This window comes from Salmo salar, chromosome 13 (assembly GCF_965601325.2).
Source record: "Salmo salar chromosome 13, fSalSal1, whole genome shotgun sequence".
Classification (NCBI taxonomy): Eukaryota; Metazoa; Chordata; class Actinopteri; order Salmoniformes; family Salmonidae; genus Salmo; species Salmo salar.
Window position 1 is genome coordinate 81,639,730 of NC_138303.1, and position 16,498 is coordinate 81,656,227.

At 44.1% G+C, this 16,498-nt stretch overlaps 1 protein-coding gene across 3 annotated transcripts in view; it reads right to left on the reverse strand.

Moving 5' to 3' along the window:
• The window catches only part of LOC106595457 (protein EURL homolog), a 57,549-nt gene that overhangs the window by 5,347 nt on the left and 35,704 nt on the right, over positions 1-16,498 (reverse strand). The window lies entirely within an intron of this gene.

Here is a 16,498-nt window from a genome sequence, read left to right on the forward strand (position 1 = left end):
AAGGTATTGAACTGAGGGACATATTTCTAGGAAAAAGAGGACTGTTGGCTTTGCTCTTTTTTCAAAGTCAAGCCACTGCAGATTTCAATGATTTCCTGCGCTAGATGCTGTTCTAGAAGGACATAAAACTATAACGGTCTTGCAGTACTGACAAACATTTCCTTTTTGGAATAAATCCATTGAAAGCAGCCTAAAATAGGCAGATTTAAGTATTTTGATTTCCAGGGGAAAGCTGCTTATAGTGGGCTTATCTTCTGAACCATTGAGAGAGCAGGGCTGGGAGATTGACCGATCTTATAATGCACAGATATGCTGGGCTGAACTTACACATTTTAATAGAGACCACTCTCCTATCTAAAGATTGCAGTGACCTGCCAGCACAGACTAACCTAAATGACTAGCTATCATCTTCTCAATATCTAAAAGAGCTTTTCAAAGAAACTAGGCCATTACTGCATTTCAGGTTAACCGAATTTAACAAAGTACCATCATTTTCAAAGATAAATTCTTTAGGCAGACCTTCCTTTTTAAGGATGTTTCTGAAATCCTTCTGAAGAATCTTATTGAGTAACTATTAAGAAAGAAGTTGCTCTGCTGTGGTGTGAGCTCTCCAGAGACTGTGAGCGTTGGGTTGAGTCATATTAGAACCTCCAGCTTCCTCAGAGGGAGAGGATCACCTGGGATTAACAACACTTCCTCAATTCGGACTGCAAGAGGCCATTCTCTCTAACGCATTTAACACACAGAGAAAATGCAGGGGAATTTACCTCAGACACCACATCCAAAGTCAAACTAACCTTGAAGTAAACCGAGGGCACTGGCAATCATGTAAACACTGAATGGAGCGCACACAGTGTGTGAGTACACGCGCAGCGTGTGTTCATTTGTGCATGTGTTGTGAGAGAGAAAGTGAGCAAACAAGCGAGCATGTTTGTACAGGCTTTGTCTTCAGCCTACATATCACGCAGACAGACGTGCTGGAGCCTTCAGCTAGGGGATTAGTCGAGGTCAAGACTGAGTACAAGGCAGTAAGACGGATGCTCTTAATAGGTAGGTTCACCTCAAACACTTCTCCAGGAAAGAGAGAAGAGGTAAAGATGGCATACGGCCACCAAATGACGAGTCTACTGTGCTAGGCCTATAAATTACCCCCAAAAAGTTCAGTCAATATCAGTCATCAGAAAGCATTCGCCTCAGCTTTAAGATAAAGAATGAAAGCTCAAACTAAATCATGTCAACGTGATAAGGCTATTTCCTGCTCTTTTACGTTCATGTCAGGAAGACACTTAACTGAAGCCATTTCCCAGAAAAAAAGAGGAAGTGGAGGCCAAGAACTTTAGCCAGCCCAGCTCTCACACAAACACTAGGGATGGGTGATATGGCCAAAATATCATATCACAATATTTTTCTCATTTATGGCGGTGTGGCAGTATTTTATGTTTCTGAATAATAAAAGTTTGAAATATGTTAAGATTAGTGCATGACCCTGGTTTTTCTCCATTCTGATAGTTTTATACTCAACCAAACTTGGACAAAACTGACAGTGAAGTTGTCCAATTTGTAGAACTTTTCATTTATACTGAACAAAAATATGAATGCAAAATGTAAAGTGTTGGTCCCCTGTTTCATAAGCTGAAATAAAAAGATCCCATACATTTTTCAAATGCACAAAAAGCTAATTTCTCTCATTTTATGCACAAATTTGTTTACGTCACTGTTAGTGAGCATTTCTCCTTTGCCAAGAGAATCCATGCACCTGATAGGTGTGGCATGATCATTATTACACAGGTGCACCTTGCGCTGGGGCCAATAAAAGGCCACTAAAATGTGCATTTTTATTTATTTAACTTAGGCAAGTCAGTTAAGAACAAATTCTTATTTACAATGACGGCCTATGGGGAACAGTGGGTTAACTGCCTTGTTCAGGGGCAGAACGACAGATTTTTACCTTGCCAGCTCAGGGATTCAATCCAGCAACCTTTCAGTTACTCGCCCAACGCTCTAACCACTAGACTACCTGCCGCCCCAGCAATTGGCATGCTGACTGCAGGAATGTCCACCAGGGCTGTTGCCAGAGAATTTAATGTTAATTTCTTTACCATAAGCCGCCTCCAACATCGTTTTTGAGAATTTGGCAGTACGTCCAACCAGCCTCACAACCATAGACAGCGTGTAACCACACCAGCCGATGACCTCCACTTCCAGCTTCTTCACCTGCGGCATTGTCTGAGGTCAGCCACCTGGACAGCTGCTGGATCTGAGGAGTATTTCTGTCTGTACTAAAGCCCTTTTGTGGGGAAAAACTCATTCTGATTGGCTGGGCCTAGCACTCCAGTGGGTGGCTGCACCACTGCCCAGTCATGTGAAATCCATTAGATTAGGGCCCAAGTTATTTATTTCAATTGACTGATTTCCTTATATGAACTGCAACTCAGTAAAATTGTTGAATGTTGCGTTTATATTTTTGTTCTGTATAATTTAGCACTATCAAAATATTGTTATAAAACGGTATTGTAAAAATCCATACCGGTACATTGATCCATACCCATTCACGATATATCGGCCAACGCTAAAACAAAACACACTGAGCAGTTTGGCTGCCCGTCACAAAAAACAGAAAAGCATCGAGTTGTTCAACACTGTAGGCTTTAAGATATGATCATCAGCTGACTTGCTTGTGCTAACCAACCCGTCACACAAGCACACTGTTTATACTAAGAACAAGCCAAATTATGCCTATACAATAAGTGTGTGTGTACCCTGAAACAGACAGCTCTGTGGTGAATTAGTCTTATAAGGAAGCTGTGAGGCTAGAAAATTCTAGAGGCTTGGAGAGCTGGTATGGGACAGGTGTGTGTGTGTGTGTGTGTGTGTGTGTGTGTGTCCCTGGCTACTGAACTTTCCCTAAGTCCAACCTGCACACCAGTTACCAGGGGCTTCATAAACCACCAAGCCAAAAGCAATATATTAAGCCGATCAGATAATCAGGCTTCGACCACCGACTGGTTCATCCAATCACAAAATAACACAGGCCCAACAGTCAAATCACAGGCCCACAACCAGAGCAGTGTACCACCAGCCAAACAGAGTGGAGCTAAGCTCCCAGCCATGTGCTAAGCAGCTTAGCAGCTAGCTAGCAATACTCTCTATCACACACACAATTCAGAGGCGAGTCAATGTCTTCCGCAGTGGCAGTCATCTCGTCAGAGGCATAAGCAGCAGCACGACACTGATGAGAAATAGGCTCCAGAACACAGGCCTGTGAATCATCCTTTTGTTGGCTTTAGCACATCTCCGGTGGAAGCCATTTACCTGGCCTTCAGAGAAATAAAGCCACAGAGCAGCCACAGAACAACCTCATCTGAGCACTGCATAAACCATCCACCATGCCCTCAGAGTCAGAGTACTGTTTGAATGGTATCGGTCTGTGTAAAAGCTAAGGGAGCATAGATGGGACAGGAAAAAGCAAACAATCAGTGAGTAGGGTAACTCCTGTTTGAATTGAATGGTGTCAGAGTAAAAGCTAAGGGAGCATATACAGAGCAGGCAAACATTCCATGAAGAATGATGTGTCACCATGCCATGGTTAGTAGTAACTAACTACAACCAGAAACGCTACAGCTAATCCCCGGGGCTAACACGGAACCCAAACCGGCTGTGTGCGTGTGCCATCGTGCGCCATCGTGCATACATTTATTTTGTCCCCCTACACCAAACGCGATCACGACACGCAGGTTAAAGTATCAAAACAAACTCTGAACCAATGACATTAATTTGAGGACAGGTCAAAAAGCATTAAACATGTATGGCAATTTAGCTAGTTAGCTTGCACTTGCTAGCTAATTTGTCCTATTTAGCTAGCTTGCTGTTGCTAGCTAATTTGTCCTGGGATATAAACATTGAGTTGTTATTTTACCTGAAATGCACAAGGTCTTCTACTCCGACAATTAATCCACACATAAAACGGCCAACCGAATCGTTTCTAGTCATCTCTCCTCCTTCCAGGCTTTTTCATCTTTGAACTTATATGGTGATTTGCATCTAAACTTTCATAGTATTACCGCGACAACCGGCAACACATTTAGTCTTTCAATCACCCACGTGGCTATAACCAATGAGGAGATGGCACGTGGGTACCTGCTTCTATAAACCAATGAGGAGATTGGAGAGGCAGGACTTGCAGCGCGATCTGCGTCAGAAATAGGAATGACTTCTATTTTAGCCCTTGGCAACGCAGACGCTCGTTGGCGCACGCGAGCAGTGTGGTGCAATAATTTAATAACATGGATTCCTAAATGTATTTTGCAACGCTCGTGCACGTGACGTGTCCGGTCAGGTCAGCATGTAAGGAAGTCGTGCTCTATCCATCTGATCTAATCCTGCTCTGTCTATTTAGCAAACACACTTTGCCACAACTCTCCAGACTGGAGGCTGGGAGGGTCAGTGAATGTGGGGGCTGTCATGGAAACCGTAGACCTAATCTTATCATATGTAATCTAAGACCAGACAGCCCGTATTTTCATGGCTCAGGCTCGCTCACTCCATCAGAACATGTTCTTTCCCTTCTCTACTATTCATCAATGCTGTCCTGGACTGGAGATAGTAGGCCACACCTCTGATTATTTCTCTAGAGGCATGGCCAGGCTTAGTTTCAGAGGATCGATAGAATATCACCATTGTAAAACTACTGTAGACGTGTAGTTGTTTACTGGTCATGTCACTAACAGGCCATTTAGAACAAAAGGTGACGGAAATTCTGTTTTCTGAAAACAACTCACGGTTCCTTATAGTGTTCTTGGCAAAATGAGTTGAATTCTATCATGATGTGACGTTGGTTTAACCTACTTAGTAACACTCCCTCAGCTATAGGTAACTGCTTTTTGTGTGTGTAGGCCTACATTGGGCAAGGACATTCGATTCTTGACACAGTTTAGGAGTCGTTGAGGCCGGGCTAGGAAGTTGGTAGTAAGAAATGGGGCAGGGGTCATGGTGATATCATGTCCAGATAGAACTTGACATGGCTGAAAGTGTAGCAGATGTCAACAGCTGCAGAGCTAACCCTGGAGAACAGAGAGCTCAGTACAGTACACCAGAGAGTTAATTGGTCACACTTTGGTCCTGCCGCTGCTCTACTGAGTGGTAGATGGGGAAGAAGAAGGGCTTTTAACTGGTTGGGGAGAACCAAAACTAACCCAAGACGTTCATATAGTGGGTTAAGCAGACATCTATTACCTTTTTATGTTGCATTCATATGGGTGATAGTGTATTTAGGCAGGTCCATCTAGATAGAGCTGAACAGCATATGGTGCAAATGATTAATGTATTAGCCTAAATATTCTACTGTATTCCCAAAACATAGGCCTATTACCACAATTCATAAAAGGCATTTGGTCCAAAGCTGGAATTAGTACTGAAAGCCACAGATTACGCTTTACCACCCCAAAATAAATACGCTGAAAGCCATTCATGCTCAGTGGGGTGGTGGAATAGTGGCTCTGGGCTCAGCTACGGCAAAGAGAGCATGTTTCTCAATCTCCAACTATAGAGAGAGAGGTCTAGTGCCCAAAAGCTTTAGCATGGACAGCACCTAAGGATGTAACGATTCACCGATATGCATCGGTCCCCGTGTTCAAATGTTTAAGATATGAGTGCATTGGTCCCTGGGACCCAAAACGAACCAAATGTTGCATGCGTCGGTCAAAAAATCTGTTACACAATTCGCAGGTCCACAATTTTTTTTGTTCAAATAACTTTTTCTACCTTACGAAAATACCTAATCTTTTGTGACAACTGCGTCCACTCCAGTGTCGTGCTAATTATGTTGACAGTCATTGATCTACAAGTCATTTTGAATGTCAAACAACCCCAGACAACATCAGTAGCCTAGCCTAGTTCCGGAACTCCAATTTGAGCAGCAGCAGCTGAAAAATGAGCTCCTACAAATATTGAAATTTACATGGTTTTTAGAGTGAAGTACATCGGAAAAAAGCAAAAGAAAACTGCAAGACTGAATAGGAGAAAAAACAAGCAACAAACAAAGAAGATAGGCTTTTGAAAAATAACTATTTTTCATAAATTTGTAGTTATCTTAGCAAGCTGAATTGTTTACCAGTTGCTAAGCAGTTGCTAGGGACTCTTTTGGAAGAAGCTAGCTAGCTAACGAAGAACAACAAAGAATATCTAGTTAACAGAAGAAAAGAAAGAAAATCAGGACAGAAGAAAAAGGATATCAAAGTGAAACAGTTCTCTAAAGACACAGGAGACAATAATACAAGAAACAACACTTCTGTAGCTTGTCAACTATGTGTCTGTCTATCCCTGTTCTCTCCCCTCTGCACAGGCCATACAAACGCTTCACACCGCGTGGCCGCTGCCACTCTAACCTGGTGGTCCCAGCGCGCACGACCCACGTGGAGTTCCAGGTCTCCGGCAGCCTCTGGAACTGCCGGTCTGCAGCCAACAAGGCTGAGTTCATCTCAGCCTATGCTACCCTCCAGTCCCTAGACTTCCTGGCGCTGACGGAAACATGGATTACCACAGATAACACTGCTACTCCTACTGCTCTCTCTTCGTCTGCCCACGTGTTCTCGCATACCCCTAGAGCATCGAGCCAGCGGGGTGGTGGCACTGGAATCCTCATCTCTCCCAAGTGGACATTCTCTCTTTCTCCCCTGACCCATCTGTCTATCTCCTCATTTGAATTCCATGCTGTCACAGTTACCAGCCCTTTCAAGCTTAACATCCTTATCATTTATCGCCCTCCAGGTTCCCTTGGAGAGTTCATCAATGAGCTTGACGCCTTGATAAGTTCCTTTCCTGAGGATGGCTCACCTCTCACAGTTCTGGGTGACTTTAACCTCCCCACGTCTACCTTTGACTCATTCCTCTCTGCCTCCTTCTTTCCACTCCTCTCCTCTTTTGACCTCACCCTCTCACCTTCCCCCCCTACTCACAAGGCAGGCAATACGCTTGACCTCATCTTTACTAGATGCTGTTCTTCCACTAATCTCATTGCAACTCCCCTCCAAATCTCCGACCACTACCTTGTATCCTTTTCCCTCTTGCTCTCATCCAACACTTCTCACTCTGCACCTACTCGGATGGTATTGCGCCGTCCCAACCTTCGCTCTCTCTCTCCCGCTACTCTCTCCTCTTCCATCCTATCATCTCTTCCCTCTGCTCAAACCTTCTCCAACCTATCTCCTGATTCTGCCTCCTCAACCCTCCTCTCCTCCCTTTCTGCATCCTTTGATTTTCTCTGTCCCCTATCCTCCAGGCCGGCTCGGTCCTCCCCTCCTGCTCCGTGGCTCGACGACTCACTACGAGCTCACAGAACAAGGCTCCGGGCAGCCGAGCAGAAATGGAGGAAAACTCGCCTCCCTGCGGACCTGGCATCCTTTCACTCACTCCTCTCTACATTCTCCTCTTCTGTCTCTGCTGCTAAAGCCCCTTTCTACCACTCTAAATTCCAAGCATCTGCCTCTAACCCTAGGAAGCTCTTCGCTACCTTCTCCTCCCTCCTGAATCCTCCTCCCCCTCCCCCCCCTCCTCCCTCTCTGCGGATGACTTCGTCAACCATTTTGAAAAGAAGGTTGACGATATCCGATCCTCGTTTGCTAAGTCAAACGACACCGCTGGTCCTGCTCACACTGCCCTACCCTGTGATTTGACCTCTTTCTCCCCTCTCTCTCCAGATGAAATCTCGCGTCTTGTGACGGCCGGCCGCCCAACAACCTGCCCACTTGACCCTATCCCCTCCTCTCTTCTCCAGACCATTTCCGGAGACCTTCTCCCCTTCCTCACCTCGCTCATCAACTCATCCTTGACCGCTGGCTACGTCCCTTCCGTCTTCAAGAGAGCGAGAGTTGCACCCCTTCTGAAAAAACCTACACTCGATCCCTCCGATGTCAACAACTACAGACCAGTAACTACAGACCACTTCTTTCTTTTCTCTCCAAAACTCTTGAACGTGCCGTCCTTGGCCAGCTCTCCTGCTATCTCTCTCAGAATGACCTTCTTGATCCTAATCAGTCAGGTTTCAAGACTGGGCATTCAACTGAGACTGCTCTTCTCTGTGTCACGGAGGCTCTCCGCACTGCTAAAGCTAACTCTCTCTCCTCTGCTCTCATCCTTCTAGACCTATCTGCTGCCTTTGATACTGTGAACCATCAGATCCTCCTCTCCACCCTCTCCGAGTTGGGCATCTCCGGCGCGGCCCACGCTTGGATTGCGTCCTACCTGACAGGTCGCTCCTACCAGGTGGCGTGGCGAGAATCTGTCTCCGCACCATGCGCTCTCACCACTGGTGTCCCCCAGGGCTCTGTTCTAGGCCCTCTCCTATTCTCGCTATACACCAAGTCACTTGGCTCTGTCATATCCTCACATGGTCTCTCCTATCATTGCTATGCAGACGACACACAATTAATCTTCTCCTTTCCCCCTTCTGATAACCAGGCGGCGAATCGCATCTCTGCATGTCTGTCAGACATATCAGTGTGGATGACGGATCACCAGCTCAAGCTGAACCTCGGCAAGACGGAGCTGCTCTTCCTCCCGGGGAAGGACTGCCCGTTCCATGATCTCGCCATCACGGTTGACAACTCCCTTGTGTCCTCCTCCCAGAGTGCTAAGAACCTTGGCGTGATCCTGGACAACACCCTGTCGTTCTCCACTAACATCAAGGCGGTGACCCGATCCTGTAGGTTCATGCTCTACAACATTCGCAGAGTACGACCCTGCCTCACACAGGAAGCGGCGCAGGTCCTAATCCAGGCACTTGTCATCTCCCGTCTGGATTACTGCAACTCGCTGTTGGCTGGGCTCCCTGCCTGTGCCATTAAACCCCTACAACTCATCCAGAACGCCGCAGCCCGTCTGGTGTTCAACCTTCCCAAGTTCTCTCACGTCACCCCGCTCCTCCGCTCTCTCCACTGGCTTCCAGTTGAAGCTCGCATCCGCTACAAGACCATGGTGATTGCCTACGGAGCTGTGAGGGGAACGGCACCTCCGTACCTTCAGGCTCTGATCAGGCCCTACACCCAAACAAGGGCACTGCGTTCATCCACCACTGGCCTGCTGGCCCCCCTACCTCTGAGGAAGCACAGTTCCCGCTCAGCCCAGTCAAAACTGTTCGCTGCTCTGGCACCCCAATGGTGGAACAAGCTCCCTCACGACGCCAGGACAGCGGAGTCAATCACCACCTTCCGGAGACACCTGAAAACCCCACCTCTTTAAGGAATACCTAGGATAGGATAAAGTAATCCTTCTAACCCCCCCCCCCCCCCCTTAAAAGATTTAGATGCACTATTGTAAAGTGGTTGTTCCACTGGATATCATAAGGTGAATGCACCATTTTGTAAGTCGCTCTGGATAAGAGCGTCTGCTAAATGACTTAAATGTAATGTAAATAGTCAAACTGTGCGCTATGACTATCTTCACACCCTGACCAAAGAGAGGGAGGCATATTCCTGATTTGGCACAACTGCGCATCACCTTCAGCATTCAAATGTTTGTAAAATGGCTTGCGCAATATTAGGCATTATTTGTTGGAGTGACAACCAATGTAATTTGCTAGGTTATTGTTATCAAATGCACTGTTGAAAATGGTCTTTTACCGGAATAAAAGTAGCCTAAGCTACCACCGGAGACAACTCCTCTGTCTATAGGAAGGCTACATGCTGATCAGGGCTTACATTACATTTTATTTAGTTTATTGCTGAGGGTGAACCTGAATAGTTTTGCTTGAAACAATCTGTACGCATGCATGTATACTACCGTTCAAAGGTTAGGGGTCACTTAAAAATGTCCTTGTTTTCCCATGAAAACACACATGAAGTGAGTTGCAAAATGAATAGGAAATATAGTCAAGATGTTGACAAGGTTATTATGATTTTTAATTTAAATCATAATTGTGTCCTTCAAACTTTGCTTTCATCAAAGAATTCTCCATTTGCAGCAACTATATATAGCCTTGCAGACCTTTGACATTCTAGTTGTCAATTTGTTGAGGTAATCTGAAGAGATTTCACCACATGCTTCCTGAAGCACCTCCCACATGTTGGATTGGATTGGATTGATGGGCACTTCTTACGTACCATACAGTCAAGCTGCTCCCACAACAGCTCAATAGGGTTGAGATCCGGTGACTGTGGTGGCCACTCCATTAGACAGAATACCAGCCGACTGCTTCTTCCATAAATAGTTCTTGCATAGTTTGGAGCTGTGCTTTGGGCCATTGTCCTGTTGTAGGAGAAAATTGGCTCCAATTAAGCGCCGTCCACAGAGTATGGCATGGCATTGCAAAATGGAGTGATAGCCTTCCTTCTCCAAGATCCCCTCCCCTTCCCACTTTACCACCACCAAAGCACCAAAGACCATCACATTGCCTCCACCATGCACTGACAGATGGTGTCAAGCACCCCTCCAGCATCTTTTCTGCGTCTCACGAATGTTCTTCTTTGAAATCCGAACACCCCAGATTCGTCTGTCCATAACACTTTTTTCCAATCTTCCTCTGTTCAGTGTCTGTGTTCTTTTGCCCATTTTAATCTTTTATTTTTACTGGCCAGTCTGAGATATGGCTTTTTCTTTGCAACTCTGCCTAGAAGACCAGCATCCCAGAGTTGCCTCTTCAATGTTGACGTTGAGACTGGTGTTTTGCGGGTACTATTTAATGAAGCTGCCAGTTGAAGACTTGTGAGGCATCTGTTTCTCAAACTAGACACTAAATGTACTTGTCGTCTTACTCAGTTGTGCCCCAGGGCTTCCCACTCCTCTTTCTATTCTGGTTAGAGACAGTTTGCGCTGTTCTGCGAAGGGAGTAGTACACAGCGTTGTACGAGATTCAGTTTCTTGGCAACTTCTCGCATGAAATAGCCTTCATTTCTCAGAACAAGAATAGACTGACGAGTTTCAGAAGAAAAGTCCTTTGTTTCTAGCCATTTTGAGCCTGTAATCGAATCCACAAATGCTGATGCTCCAGATACTCAACTAGTCTAACCTCTCTAGGGTAGGGGGCAGTATTTGCACGGCCGGATAAAAAAACGTACCCGATTTAATCTGGTTATTACTACTGCCCAGAAACGAGAATATGCATATAATTGTTTGATTTGGATAGAAAACACCCTAAAGTTTCTAAAACTGTTTGAATGGTGTCTGAGTATAACAGAACTCATATGGCAGGCAAAAACCTGAGAAGATTCCAAACAGGAAGTGCCCTCTCTGACCATTTCTTGGCCTTCTTGGCCTTCTCTCTTTATTGAAAACTGAGGATCTCTGCTGTAACGTGACACTTCCTACGGCTCCCATAGGCTCTCAGAAGGCGGCAGAACGTTGAATGATGACTTTGCAGCCCATTGCTGAAAAACAGTAGCGCATTTGGATAGTGGTCGATCAGAGAACAATGAGACAGGGGCGCGTGTGCACGAGAAGAGTCCATTTTAGATTTTTAGTCTTTGAACGAAAACAACGACTCCCGGTAGGAATATTATCGCTTTTTTTACGAGAAAAATCACATAAAAATTGATTTTAACCTCTTGGGGCTAGGTGGGACGCTAGCGTGCCACCCGTGGTGCACTCCATCAACAGCAGGTGCATTTCAAGAGCGGCAAATTTGAATCCAAATAAATGTCAAAATTCAAATTTTTGAAACATACAACTATTTTACACCCTTTGAAAGATAAACATCTCCTTAATCTAACCACGTTTTACGATTTCAAAAAGGTTTTACGGCGAAAGCATAAATTTAGAGTATGTTAGGACAGTACATTTACAAGAGTTGTGTGTAATGTTTTGTCAAGTCAAAGACAGGGTCACCAAAACCATAAAACCAGCTAAAATGATGCACTAACCTTTTACAATCTCCATCAGATGACACTCCTAGGACATTATGTTAGACAATGCATGCATTTTTAGTTCTATCAAGTTCATATTTATATCCAAAAACAGCGTTTTACTATGGCATTGATGTTGAGGAAATCGTTTCCCTCCAATAACCGGCAGTCAAGTCAGCGTCACAAATTAAATAATTAAAATTAGAAAACATTGGTAAAATATTATATTGTCATTTAAAGAATTATAGATTTACATCTCTTGAACGCAATCAACTTGCCAGATTTAAAAATAACCTTACTGGGAAATCACACTTTGCAATAATCTGAGCACTGCGCCCAGAAAAATACGCGTTGCGATACAGACTAGACGTCATGTTGGGGAGATCTAAAATCGAAAATACTATGTAAATAATCCATTACCTTTGATTCTCTTCATCAGATGTCACTTCCAGGTATCACAGGTCCATAACGAATGTAGTTTTGTTCAAAAAAGCTCATCATTTATGTCCAAAAATCTCCGTCTTGTTAGCACATGATCTAAGCCAGCCGGACTTCTCGTCATGAACGAGGGGAAAAAATATATTTCCGTTCGTTCAAACATGTCAAACGTTGTATAGCATAAATCATTAGGGCCTTTTTTAACCAGAACATGAATAATATTCAAGGTGGACGAATGCATACTCTTTTATAACGTATTGGAACGAGGGTACCCAACATGAACTCGCGCGCCAGGTGTCTAATGGGACATCATCGTTCCATGGCTCTTGTTCGGTCAGATCTCCCTCCAGAAGACTCAAAACACTTTGTAAAGGCTGGTGACATCTAGTGGAAGCAATAGGAAGTGCCAAAATATTCCTCAGCCCCTGTGTTTTTCAATGGGATAGGTTTAAAGTCAATACAACACATCAGGTATCCACTTCCTGTCAGAAAATGTCTCAGGGTTTTGCCTGCCATATGAGTTCTGTTATACTCACAGACACCATTCAAACAGTTTTAGAAACTTTAGAGTGTTTTCTATCCATATATAATAAGTATATGCATATTCTAGTTACTGGGTAGGATTAGTAACCAGATTAAATCGGGTACATTTTTTTTATCCAGACGTGCAAATGCTGCCCCCTAGCCCTAACAGGTTAAACAGCGGTTGACATGCTTCGAAGTACGGTAATGGAATATTTAGAAATGTTTTGTCACGAAACGCGTCGGGCGCGTCACCCTTCGGATAGTATCTTGAACGCACGAACAAAACAGAGGATATTTGAACATAACTATGGATTATTTTGAAACAAACCAACATTTGTTATTGAAGTAGAAGTCCTGGGAGTGCATTCTGACGAAGAACAGCAAAGGTAATCCAATTTTTCTTATAGTAAATCTGAGTTTGGTGAGTGCCAAACTTGGTGGGTGTCAAAATAGCTAGCCCGTGATGGCGAGCTATCTACTCAGAATATTGCAAAATGTGCTTTTGCCGAAAAGCTATTTTAAAATCTGGCATAGCGATTGCATAAAGGAGTTCTGTATCTATAATTCTTAAAATAATTGTTGTGTTTTTTTGTGAACGTTTATCGTGAGTAATTTAGTAAATTCACCGGAAGTTTGCGGTGGGTATGCTAGTTCTAAACGTCACATGCTAATGTAAAAAGCTGGTTTTTGATATAAATATGAACTTGATTGAACAAAACATGCATGTATTGTATAACATAATGTCCTAGGAGTGTCATCTGATGAAGATCATCAAAGGTTAGTGCTGCATTTAGCTGTGGTTTGGGTTTATGTGACATTATATGCTAGCTTGAAAAAATGGGTGTCTGATTATTTCTGGCTGGGTACTCTGCTGACATAATCTAATGTTTTGCTTTCGTTGTAAAGCCTTTTTGAAATCGGACAGTGTGGTTAGATTAACGAGAGTCTTGTCTTTAAAATGGTGTAAAATAGTAATATGTTTGAGAAATTGAAGTAATAGCATTTCTAAGGTATTTGAATATCGCGCCACGGGATTCCACTGGCTGTTGAGTAGGTGGGACGATTTCGTCCCACATACCCTAGAGAGGCTAAAGGACAGTTTTATTGCTTCTTTAATCAGAACAACAGTTTTCAGCTGTGCATAATTGCAAAAAGGTTTACTAATGATCAATTAGCCTTTTAAAATGATAAACTTGGATTAGCTAACACAACATGTCATTGGAACACAGGAGTGATGGTTGCTGATAATGGGCCTCTGTACGCCTATGTAGATATTCCATTAAAAGAATCAGCCATTTCCAGCTACAATAGTCATTTACAACATTAACAAAGTCTACACTGTATTTCTGATCAATTTGATGTGATTTTTGCTTTTCTTTCATAAACAACAACATTTCTAAGTGACCCCAAACTTTTGAACGGTGTGTGATATAAATATTTATTCATTGGCTATGGCATAAATTATTTTTAAAGATAAATATTGATACACACTAGCTCTAACACTTTTAATTTCTAAAAGTGACAAATTAGTTAGTGGGCGATGGTGATTTCAAATCAAAAGTTGCTTCCCCTAACTGATAGTGTGGGGTGGTAGATTCCCAGTTTCCCTTATGGCTCAGCTAAGGTGTCTACATAGACCATAGATCTAATACACACACACACACACACACACACACACACACACACACACACACACACACACACACACACACACACACACACACACACACACACACACACACACACACACACACACACACACACACACACACACACACACACAGCTCAGAGGGCCAGCTCATGAGCTTCATCAGCAGTAGATTTTAATTTAGAATGAAAAATGTATGTGTGTGTTTATGGTACAAATTTTAGTGCAATTCGTTCCTCTAATCGAACTGAATCATTTCAAACTAAAACGTATAGTTTCTGTATCGTATCGCAACCATATGTATCGAATCGTCTTGAAGGGGAAAGATGCACATCCCTAGCAGCGCCATTTAAGACTTTCATCATTTTGAAGAGGTGGTCAACTGGATGGGACTTCGTATGGGTTAAGGAAGGATCACATAACTCCTTCCAGGTCACCAGGAGGGATCAGCCTTTAACATAGGCTAATCAGAGCGGTTTGCACCTCAAGGTGAGAAGTTCAGCCACAATGAGCAGGCCGTTTTAGACCAGAGAGCAGCACAATGACCCCTAACAGCAGCACATAGCGGCAGCATCAGCTCCATCATTCCAGTGTATTAAGTCCGACTGAGCCTCTCTCGTCTCTGATGTTGGCTCAGGTTAGAGAGTGGCGGCTCTCTCAGGTGGTTAGCCTACTCTGACTCAACAGCCGGAGGCCTGTCAGCTCCTGGGAAAAACAAACTCCAGTTGTGAAACTTATGTATTCTGACTCATAGCTGTTTAAATCTTCAAAGGATATCGAATGCGTTTAGTGCTCTTCTGAAAGAGCTCCCAGGATACCATTTACATAGAGGGATGAGCACTCACTGCTGTGGTGAATGGCACTCAGAGGTGCAAAAAACACCACTTATAAACAAAAAAAGATCGCTCAAATGTCCCCTAAACTCAAATATAAAAAAGGCACAATATCAGTTTGGCTTAGACAGAGACAAAACATAGGCTAGGCTATAGCCAACCAGAACTACTTTAAAAACAGCCTCATCTCTCCCACAGAGGAACATCAAACTGTAGCTTGTCTGACCTGGAAGACTGTGTTGGGGGTGTGAGGGAAGGACTGCAGTAATAGTCATGTTCCATTGTCTGCACTGTGTTAATACTCTGGGCCCCAGTGCAGCAACTAATCTCCATGAAGCATCGCCACACACAGCTGGTGCAGGAGGAAACAGAGGAGAGGAAAAACACCTAGCTAGCACTGAAGTAGCAGTGTATAAATAGCCACTACCATTACTGCTGTAGCCACTGACAGAAGCACATGGACACAAACATACTTGAGCTTTGCTACAGGACCTGAGCTGGACGGCCCCCAACACTAGACATTGGGTTAGGGCCAGGTAGGGCATGTTCTTTCATCAAACGCTCTCAGATATCATTTTCAAGAATTACTAAATTGATCACATATTTGCTTCTGCCCTGCTGCGCAATGTATCTGTACAGTCATATCTGACTAAGATCATAAAAGGTGACCACAACACTCTCTGAGCTGACAGGGGAGTCTTTCACAGAAAATAAATGTTTTGCGAGTTTAGAGTGACGAAAAGTAGCTAGCTAACAGCTCTCTCACGTCTTGTCATTGAGAAGCCCAAAGCGGAACCGTTGCTATGCACACACGCAGAGCGGCAGCTCAGGGAGCAGGGGACAGACAGTGACAAGCAGCTAATGGATATGGAGGAAGTTATTTCTGATTCAGCAGGGCAGGGCCGTAAATTTGTAGGAAGCAATCAGACTGGGTAGGGTAGGGCCTGAATGTCACGAGCATTAAATGTTATGCAGACCTCTAAGACCAAACATAAGCAAGCACACTCAGACATGACAGAACAGAGCTTGTTCTTCATATCCTTTCTTCACACTGAAGGGGCCAGACAGGCTGCACAGTTCCCTCTTCCAACCTATTCAAAACTACAGACTGCTACTGCTCCTACTGGACCTGCCCTGTTGTCTGCGTGGTTTCCACAGTCAATAACTCAATGACCACAACAACAGACTGCTACTGCTCCTACTGGACCTGCCCTGTTGTCTGC